This window comes from Peromyscus eremicus, chromosome 6 (genome assembly GCF_949786415.1).
Source record: "Peromyscus eremicus chromosome 6, PerEre_H2_v1, whole genome shotgun sequence".
Classification (NCBI taxonomy): domain Eukaryota; kingdom Metazoa; phylum Chordata; class Mammalia; order Rodentia; family Cricetidae; genus Peromyscus; species Peromyscus eremicus.
In genome coordinates, this window is record NC_081421.1 from 103,875,674 (window position 1) to 103,886,113 (window position 10,440).

The 10,440-nt window shown below is 38.6% G+C and overlaps 1 protein-coding gene across 3 annotated transcripts in view; it reads left to right on the forward strand.

The window, feature by feature from the left end:
* The window catches only part of Tbck (TBC1 domain containing kinase), a 158,677-nt gene that overhangs the window by 99,154 nt on the left and 49,083 nt on the right, over positions 1 to 10,440 (forward strand). The gene's annotated exons all lie outside the window — the stretch shown is intronic.

Sequence of the window (10,440 nt, forward strand, 5' to 3'; positions counted from 1 at the left end):
AATCTCTGTGTTTACTTGGTTGGGTCTGAGCAGCTGTGGGACTGGCAGGTGAGAGAGATTTGTCCTGACCGTGGGCCAGGCAGGAAAACTTTAGCTACATAGGCTGGCCTTGAACTCACAGAGATCTACCTGGCTCTGCCTCCTGAGTGCTGGGATTAAAGGCGTGCACCACCACCACCCGGCCAAAGATCCCAATTTTATATTATCTTAATTATTTTTATGAAATTGAATTTCAGTTAATATGCATACATTCATTGTTTTAGTAACAACCAGGTAAATTTAATAGGCTAGACTTCAATGTGTAAAAAGGAATGTTTTCACATTTCCAATTGCAATCAAATTGTATTTATTAACAATAGACAGGAACCTGGGTGATAAAGAGGTGACTGACAGCCCCATAGGTGTATATGAGAAAGGTTATGAGAAGTTACTAAAGGATCTCGAGAGATAAGAATAAGAATCTATACTAGGAAATAAATATTTTTACTAGTCTTCCAAAGGTGGAGTAGGCTTCCCAAGGGGAGGATTGGCATTTAGTGAGATAAAAGGTAAATATTTAATGTGTTATTTTAAAATTATTTTTAAAATTTTATTTATATGTATGAATGTTTGCCTGCGTGTATGTATGTGTACCACATGTGTGCCTCATACCCTCAGAGGTCAGAAGAGTATGTCTGAGCCCATGGAACTGGAGTTATGGATGACTGTGAGCCACCATGTGGATGCTGGGCATTGAAGCCCAGTCATCTGGAAGAACAACTGCTCCAAACTGCTGAGCCATCTCTACAGCCTCTGTATAAAATATTTTTCATCTGAAATGTTGTCCTCTTTCCCATGTTTCTGAAGGTTCAAATTTAAGTGTTAATAGAAAGGAAAGGAGATAGAAAAAATATGTGTGCTGCGTATTCATTAAAATTAGGACGCTCACAGTTTAGATTCATATAATGTCATACTGTTGTGTTAGTCTTTCCCTTTCTTTTTCACTTTTGTTCTTGTTGTTGTTGAGATAAGGCCTTCCTATGTGTCCCCAGCTGGCCTGGAACTCACAGAGATCCTCCTGCCTCTACCTCCCAGGTGCTGGTTTTAAAGTCCTACAGCTCCATGTCTAGCTTATGTTAGATTCTTTACCATCCTTTTATAGTAGAAAAAACATGTTTAATGTTTCATAGAGTTGGCTTCCATTTCGACCCTGCTTGTTTTTTACATTGAATAATCCACAGACACCATTACCTATTTATAAGTGTTAACACATGTGTTATGTACCTCATTTTCATGACAGAATACAAAGACGCTCAGGAATGAAAATGTATTTTGGCTTGCAGTTCAAAGGTGTCGGTCTGCTCTGTCAGGAGCTGTGCAGTGGAACAGAGCAGTTCATACACTGAGCCAGAAAGCAGGGAGGGGGATATGGAAAGAGGTCAGGCAAGACCCAGCCCAGAGACACCGCCCTAGGGCCTTACTTCCTCCACCTTGACCCTGCCTGCCGCTCTCAGGACCTCTCAACAATGGCAGCGTGTTAGAACCCACCAGTGCTTTAATACAGTCCTTAATTCAGGAAGCTCCTGATGTACTCATATCTGTAAAGGTCACAGACACGCCAAGCAGTGTGCTTCACCCTCTTCTGTGCATTTCTTAGTCCAGGCACATAGGCAAGATTATCACATCTCAACACCTAGGTGTAGCAAAGTCATCTTACAAATAATGTACAAAGTATCCACTCAGTGCATGATATATAGCAAGAATCTAAACTAGTAACAATTATTTTTACATGCTTGGTAATTAAGGAATAAAAAGTTCAGCACTGTAGACTATATAGAACTTAATGACAATAATCTTCTGAATCTGAATAGTTTGTATGATGGGGTGCTGTTCTCCTTCGCTAGGTCAGCAGCAACACTGTCACTTTACATTCAGAACGCACCAACAGGAAGGCAGGGGAAGAGCTGGAGGGCGCCTTTCAAGAGAAGGAATCCTTCTGGCAGTTTTACCCTAGTAATTTCAGTTTAAAATTTCACTTTGACCTTTACTTCTTAGTTTTAATACCGTTATGATTTTCAAGCCACTAAAGAATTGCCAAAAGAATTATTTCATCTCCTGCCAAGATCTCTCCCATCCAGTTTTATCCTTAAAATAGCAAAGGAAAAAAAAAGCCTGCTTGAGAATTTGGTTCATAGTTCACTAATTGAAGAAAACAGTGAGTAAAGGTATGAACTTTTGATGAATAGGATGAAAAAACAAACAGATTTTCATTTTGGGGTGGGGAGGTGTGAATGCAGAAATCAGAGATTAACTCAGAGATCAATATTGTATGTTGCTCCATCTTATTTTTGAGACAGAATCTTTTGGTGGGGCCTGGAGTTCCCCAGGTTTAAGCCAAGCTAGCTGGCCAGATGTCCTCCTATGTCCACATCTCCAGTGCAGGGATCACAGGTGCACAGCCTGGGCCTAGCTCCTAAGGTACAAGTGATGGATCAATCCATCCTTTGGTTTATAGAGTCTAAGCATTTGCCAATGGCGCTCTCCCAGCCACAAGGTTGAAATGGATTTTTTTTTTTTAACTGAATGTGCTTTTTAGGAAAAGATGGTGGTTAACTTTAGATATTTTTGTATCTCTTTGACAAATTTGAGCAGCATATAAATTTGTTTATGAATAGTATAACTTAATTATGTACAATCTGTGAAAATGCAAGAATTATTGTTCTTTTTCACAGTAACCCAATTAAGAACACATATAGTAGCCCAAGATATTAAAAACTAAGTTTATTTTATTCACATAATGGTAACTATTTGTATATAGTATTGTCATGAATAAAACAGAACGTTCACTGAATGGTCTTCAACTTTGTAAGGAATGCTTAATGTGTTAACTAAATGAGTTTAGGTTCTTTAAAACATTTTTATACTGTATGATGGAATAGCTTCTAAAAGTCAAATATAAACACTAGTGTATAAAATTTAATTTCAATAAACTATATAATTTGAACAATTAAAAATAGTCTCATAGGGCTTTATAGTTTGCAGGTATTCAAGTATATTTTCTTCCTCTAAACTAATCTCTAAAGTGTTTTTATCCCCCATTTGAGAGTTGAAACAAGCTAATTAATGCAGTATAACTTACAAACGGCTATTTTATCAGTAGTGAAAAATGTTTTGTACCCTTGATAATTCAAGTGTATATGTATTAATCCAGCTCATATAGTACTCTAAAGTCATGGCTTCTCAAGAGTTCACTATTTTTTTTTTCAGTTTCACTGGGTGTACATTGATGTGTGCAATCACTTGTGTACTTCTAAATAAGATGGATGGTTCACAGTAAAGTGCATAGAAAAACAAAAATATGTCGGTTTTTTTGGCTAACATAATATCAAGACTAAAATATTGACCTAAAGTCCAACTAAACATTATTTTGTTGGGCTATTCAAATCAGTAGGAGGACAGAGCATTTAGTTTTTCATCTATTCTCTTTACTGTGTGTATTCTCTGTATATTCTAGCTATCAGCCCTTTGTCAAGTGAATAGTGGGAAATGTTTCCTCTCATTCTGTAGGCTGTCTTTACCCTGCTGCTCGGATTAGAGGTGTAAATCACCATGCCTTCTTGGTGAGTTGACCCTTGACCCTTGGATGATGCACTTTTTGTCTCAGTATTAACTTGTTTATCCTAAAGTCTGCTTTGCAGAGTGTGAGTATAGCTACTCCTGCTTGCTTCAGGTTTCCATTTGCTGGGAATATCATTTTTCCCTCCTTCCCATCTCTGTCTATAGAGCTGATGTAAATTTCTTGAGTGTGTGTTATTGGGTTTAAAGGATATTTTTAAATATCTTCAACCAGTCTGAGTCTTTTAATTGAAGAATTCAGTCCATTTTCATTCCTTATTATTGATAGATAAGGGCTTACTCCTGTCTGTTATTATCTTTGTTTGAAATACTTTTTCTTCTTTTATTCCTTCCCTGTCCGTCTTTGTGGTTTGATAGTGCTTGATTCTTTTCTTCTTTTTATGTAACTGTTCTTCTCATGGTTTTTATGTTCTTCCACGATGTACCTGTTTTACACTGATCTTAGCCAAAAGGCCAGGAAGTGATGGTACCTATCTCTCATTTATAGGCTTAAGTATCTTTTGTAAGACTGATCAGAAAGTTATAAATCTGTTTCTTTTTTTTTTTTTTTTTTTTAGAAAGGCTCTATTTCCCCTTCAGTTATGAAAGATATCTCTACTGGGTGTAGTGTTCTTGATGACTGTTTTTCTTTTTCAGAACTGGAAATACACTTTTCTATTTCCTCCTGGAATACAGTTTTTGGTACAGTTTTTTTGGTTTTGTTTTTTCATTTTTCCTGGGAAATATACCTGTGTACTAGAGAAACTCTTGAATTGATTCAGTGCCTTTCTCTTACAAGTTTTAGAGATTTTTTTTTTCCTCTGAACTTTTTACAGTTTGAGTATAACATGCCATGTGAAGATCTTTTCTGGTCTTTTGTATTTGGTGTTCTGAATGCCTCCTATATGTGGCTATCTTGTCTCTCCCAAAGTTGGGAGAATATTCTCCTCTGATTTCATTAAATAGTTTTCCTTTGCCATAAACTTCTTTCTCTTCACTTTTCTATTCTAAAACTGTGAACACTTGTTTGTTTGATGGTGTCATAAAGGTCTTGACTACATTCTTTATTCTTTGTTTGTCTGGGGGTGAGAGGTATCTGGGCTGTTTCAGGAGACCCGGCTTCAGTCTTCAGTGCAGATATTTTTTTTTTTTGCATAATCTAGTCTATTACAGGGGCTTTTAACAATCTTAATTTCAGATGATGTAGCAGGAATCTTAAAAGTTCTTATTAATAAAATCAAACCTGAGCCAGGTATTGGGGTGAAGCTGGAAGATCGGAGATACAGAACAAGCCACAGCTACCTCACCTCGCCGGATCCTCAGCTGGTCTTGTTTCCTCAGACTGGAAGCGTCTGTGTCCTCATCCCAATGGCTCTCAGCTGAACTGCTGCTTGAAAGCCTAAAGCTTAACCAGCCAAATGCTTAACCAGCCAAATGCTTCTAGTTCCTGGCCCTCACGCCTTATATATCTTTCTGCCTTCTACCATCACTCCTTGGGATTAAAGGTTCGCTTTCTGGGATTAAAGGCGTGATGAGTCACCATGCCTGACTGTATCCTTGAACATATGGATTTCTGCCTCTGGAATGCTAGGATTAAAGGCGTCTGCTACCACTGCCTATCCTTTATGTTTAATATTGTGGCTGTTCTGTCTCTGACCCCAGATAAGTTTATTAGCATGCACAATATTTGGGGGAATACAATACCACAGATGATGTATTTATCTCTTCATTTCCAAGAATTTCAAAATCTCTGTCTCTTTGCTGAATTTCTAGTTCATATTTCAATTATCTTTCTAATTTCATTTTAATAGTTTGTTTTCTCTTAGATTTCATTGAGCTTTTTAATAACCATTTAGAAATATTCTTTGTGGTGTATTTCATCTGTACAGGTATGAAATCTGTTACTAAAGAGTTTTTGCTGTATACTTTTAGATACATGTTACCTTGAGTTTTCATATTTCTTATGCTCCTGCATTGAGATATTTTCTATCAGTGGGTCAGTCTGAATACAATTCTGGCTGTATTTCTAAATTGGCATCATAGTGTAGTTTCCCTATAGCTTCTTTGGCTATGATTAATGACTCTGGATGCAGCGCAGCGCAGATTGAGATCGAACCAGAAACCTACTATCCTATGAGCCACACAAAAATGGTGGCACTTGAAGTTCCAGCAGGGATGGTGCTGATAGCCATGGGCTGTGTGGGACTCACTGTGTATTTACTCCTGCATTGGTAATAGTGGGTCATATCCAATAACCCAAATTTCCTCAAGCCCTGTTGGTTCTTACTGTGCTTCTAGCAAGGTCCTCTGACACTGCAGCCCCAGCAGTGGGGAAAGTCCTAAAGCACTTGCCCTTCAGCCAGACATGCTGCAGCCAAAGAGTCATTGGTAGAAACCAAAGCCCTACCTCTGTGGCACTCATCCCCAGTCCTATCCTCAGTAGATTGTTGGATCAAGTATAGGGATGGGAGCTGTATAGATGAGCTGGCAAATGGGAACCATAGTATTACTCTTTGCTCGCAGCAGCACTTGCCCGGGATCTTGTCTTGTATGATCTTGATTGGTATGAGCAAATTTCCATTTGCACCCAGGGTTGGTGTGACAGCTGGATCTAGGTTTGTTTGCTTTTCCCCTCCTTTAGCAGCAGTGTTTGCTGCTCTAGGATAATGGTTGGATCTAGAGTTGCTCAAGACCCTGCAAACCAGGTATCAGTAGAAACTACAGGATTACTGCTCCACCTTTTCTATAATAGCCACTGTAGCATGGCACAGTGAGGATAGGACAACAGGAAAACAACTGGGTACTTGGATTTGGTCCTGCCACTGGCATGAGTTCACAGGGAGCTAGTCAGAACCTTGGGCTCAGAACCCGGTACTCCAATCTGCTGTTTCTCAACAGTGATACTCCACTCCCCTTCTATGTCACAGTCGTTGTCCCCGACAGTGCAGCTCATCCATTGGCCTGGGTCAGAGTCCCTCATCTGGGCCAGAAAGCGTTCACAAAATGTCTGTGCATTTCCTGTAAGTCAGTGATGCATAATGGCTGAGGAATCCCAAAGATGGGAATATTTAGGGGTTTATGACCTCTAGATGAGTTCAAAATCAGACATTAACTTATGTCTCAAGATGGCTCCAGACTGTAGCACCTTAGGTGTTGAGTGTATGATATATGAAATCCTTTTCCAAACCCAGGATACTACACAGATTTCGTTTTTCTTACACACTGCAAGCTTGTGAAGATGGTAAAAATGTCTAGTAGCTAGGATTGCCAGTATCTGCACTGATAAAATATGATGGAATTCTCTTAGATTTCTCCTGCAAAGGGGATTCTGCCTGTCCCAGCTATGAGAGGTGTCAGGGTATTTTGTTTCTCTGTCTTTGGTGCTATCCTAAGTGTTTGAATCTTATGATCATCCATCCATTCTCCCTCTTGCTACTTTTCAGTGTTTAAAGTCACTTACCTCAAATGCATCTGCTCAGAGTGAGTGCAAGCACCACTGGTCCACAACATAGGATCCTCCTTCAAGAGAATACATTTTAGGTCACAAGTCAATTTCAGTGTGTTCTAAGAAATAGTGAGAGTACTGATAATGCCTTTTTCATATGAAGTTTTATTTAGAAACAGATTACTATTTTCATTATAGAATATAATATTTAGTTTATACTGTGAAAAGGGGGAATAGCCAAATTTAAGAAAGCTAATATTGTCAGAACATGTATGATTGATATGTAGCTATTGCTTAGCAGTTCAAAGCTTCATTTAAACCAAAAAATAACCCAATAGTAGTATTGGAGATTCAAGTACAGTGTTTATTACCAAGTTCCTAACATAGAGAAGCTGCCATTTTAATATAAAAATGTTTACATTCTAAGTGTGTGGTTTTTAACATAAGCTCTATGTACTTCGTGACCTACAAGACTCTCTTTCTAAGCAATGAATGGTTCATTAAGCTTGTATGTTATTCAGTTGAAACAGGAAAGCAATAAAACAAAAAATAAAACCACTTAACTCTTAGAAATAAGGAAAACTTTTTAAAGTAAAAATGGAAAATCCTTTCTTAATTTTATGAAAACAAGAAAAGTCTAGCCTATATATGTGATGCATGTATGTTTAGGATTGTAATGTCTTCTTGGGGATTTTTTTCTTGGTCAATGTCAACTAATCAACTTTATCTCTTTTGACAAGAATTAGTTTTAGTTATTTTTGTCAGCTATTAGAATAACAATGTCTTCACATTTCTTTACTTGGAATACCTGTTTTCATTATTTCACTAACATACATTTCTCAGGCAACCAAAAGTAGGATCATAATGCAGTCTACAGTCTGCATCTTTTTGTAGGTTAACTGAGACTAATGATATTCAGAGTAATTATTGAAATGTGTGTATTGCTTCCTTCGGGGTTGGTTTTTTGTTTTGTTTTAGTTTTAGTTTTGTAGCATTTGGGACATTTTAGTTTTGTTTAATGAGTGTCACAGCATCATTTACTTTTTCCTCCTGAATTCTGTAGACTCTTGGGTGTGTTTATCTTTCTCTCTGACTGCAATACTCCTCCCAGGGAAATATCCTCTACAGGACTAGCTTGATGGTCATTAATTCCTATACTCTGCTTTTACATCAATTATGATAGTTTTGCTGGGTATGTTAAAGTGGATTGGCAATTTTGATCTTTTGAAGTTTGAAATACGTCAGTCCAAGCCCTTGCTTTCATGGTTCAGATCTAAACATCTGCTGTTATTCTGATGGGCTTGTCTGTGGCTTGACTGCTCTTTTCTACAGTTTTCAGTGTACAATGTTTGTTTAGTGCTTTAACTATAATATGATGCAAGGAGTTTCTTTCCGGTCCTGGCTGTCTTGTGTCTTATATGCCTCTTGTATCTATTTCCTTCTATGATTTTACTAAAAATGTTTTCTATGATTTTTTTCATGAAGTTCTCCTTCTTGTATGCCTGTAATATAAAGGTTTTTGTCTTTTCCTGGAGTTTTAGGGTTCTTATGTAGTATAGTCATACATTTTTTTTAAAGTTTATGATTGACCTAGTCTGAATGATGAATCCCTCTATTTTGTCTTCATAGCCTGATAATCTATCTTCCACATGATCCATTCTATTGAGGATGCTTTCCACTGATCGCTTTATTTGCTCTATTATGTTTTTCATTTCCATCATCATTTTAGCTTGGGCTTTCTTCAATATTTCTATCTCTTTATTAAATTATATTTTCATATTGTGGATTCACTTCACTATTTCGTTCAGCTGTTTATATTCTCTTGTAAAACATTGGAGTCCTCAGAATGCATAATTATTCTTTTGACTTCATCTAGAATTTTGTGTAAGCTATTTTGATCAGTGTTCATTAGTATGTGGTTAATAGCTTTGGAGGAGACAAGTATTCTTGGTTTTCATGTCACTTGTGATTTTGCTCTGGGATGTGGATTATATCATTGCTTAAGATTTTCACTATTATTTTTGTTCTTTTAATTCAGATTGTCTGTCTTCTTTCAGTGGATGTGTTTATAGCATCCAAGAGAGACTGGGTCCTAGTTAGTACAGTTGTGGTGACATTTTTGTTTGGTAGACCGGTATTCCAGTCCACATGCCCTGTCTCCAGCCTGTCCATGTGGGGTGAGTGCTTCTTTCTCAGTAGCAGTCACTACCCAGTAGTTAACCCACTCTAACTAAACAAAGTAGCAGGTTACTGAAAAACAGACACTTGCTAAGTACAGGTTAGTTTAGGAAGTAAAGACCCCACTGGTACCATCTGTGTTAATATGTTAGTATGAGGGAAAGGAAAGGAAAGGGTGAACAATCACAGTGAGTCTAGTGATAAGTGTTGGGTTGTTAGATGGGAAGTGGGGGAGAGACATTCATAGGAGTGGGAATAATTGAGGCAGAAGAAAAAGTGGGTGGATGTGTGGGAGCTTCGAATAGCATTAGACTTTTACAGAAAGGTAGAGATATGTGCCCAGATATTGTAAACCAGGGCAGTCTCTGGGCTCTGGGAAATGTGACTGTACGAGGAATGGATATGAGAAAGAGAAAGAAAAGAGAGAAGAGAGAGAATCATTGAAAAGGAAATAACAGTAGGGGATAGTGTTGGCCTCCTCCTATGCCCCACCGTACTATATAGATAAGACTTAGCTGTGGAGAGAGGGGCAGCTGGGTGGAGACAGAAGGTAATGGACTCTGGGGCAGATGAGGAATGGCTGTCATGGGGAAGGAGAGCTGGACAGAAATGTTAAGGAAATGAGATCCCTGGCCTGAATGCCAGTTTTGTCTCTTTGTGGACCCACTGCTTTTTCTCTGGGGTCCTGATCTAGCTGTGCTCCATATGACTTTAAAGGGCGCTCTTCCTCCTCTGGGGCCCCCAGCTTTCTTTGTATGTGGCGTTTTCTTGACTCTGTTCTGTGGGCTGTGGATAACCAAGGCCAACTCTGCCCCACTGCCATTGATGAGGCTGCACATGGTCAGCAATGGTTGGCTGTGTGGTGCCCAAAGCACACTGATGGATAAGTTTGTGTTTAGTTCCTGCCTCTTCTGTTGGGACACTGATAGAGGCCCTCGCCACAGTTGCTAGGAACCCTTCTTTGAAGTTCCCACTGGCACCAGCTTTGTAAATCTCTTGGTGTAGGAGTCTTTGAGTCCAGTTTGCCTGGAGAGAAAGTGGATGTCCAGTTGTAGAGGAGCCTTGTTGATCAGTAGAGCTTGGACCTGGAGAAGCAGCTGATGGACTGGTGAAATGTTCATGTTCTGTTTATTTCTTCAACTGTTATCCACTGCTTCTTCCAGTGTGGCTCCTCGTCCACCATCTTCCAATGGCTTTTGTTTTGTTTTAAGGAGGAATATTCT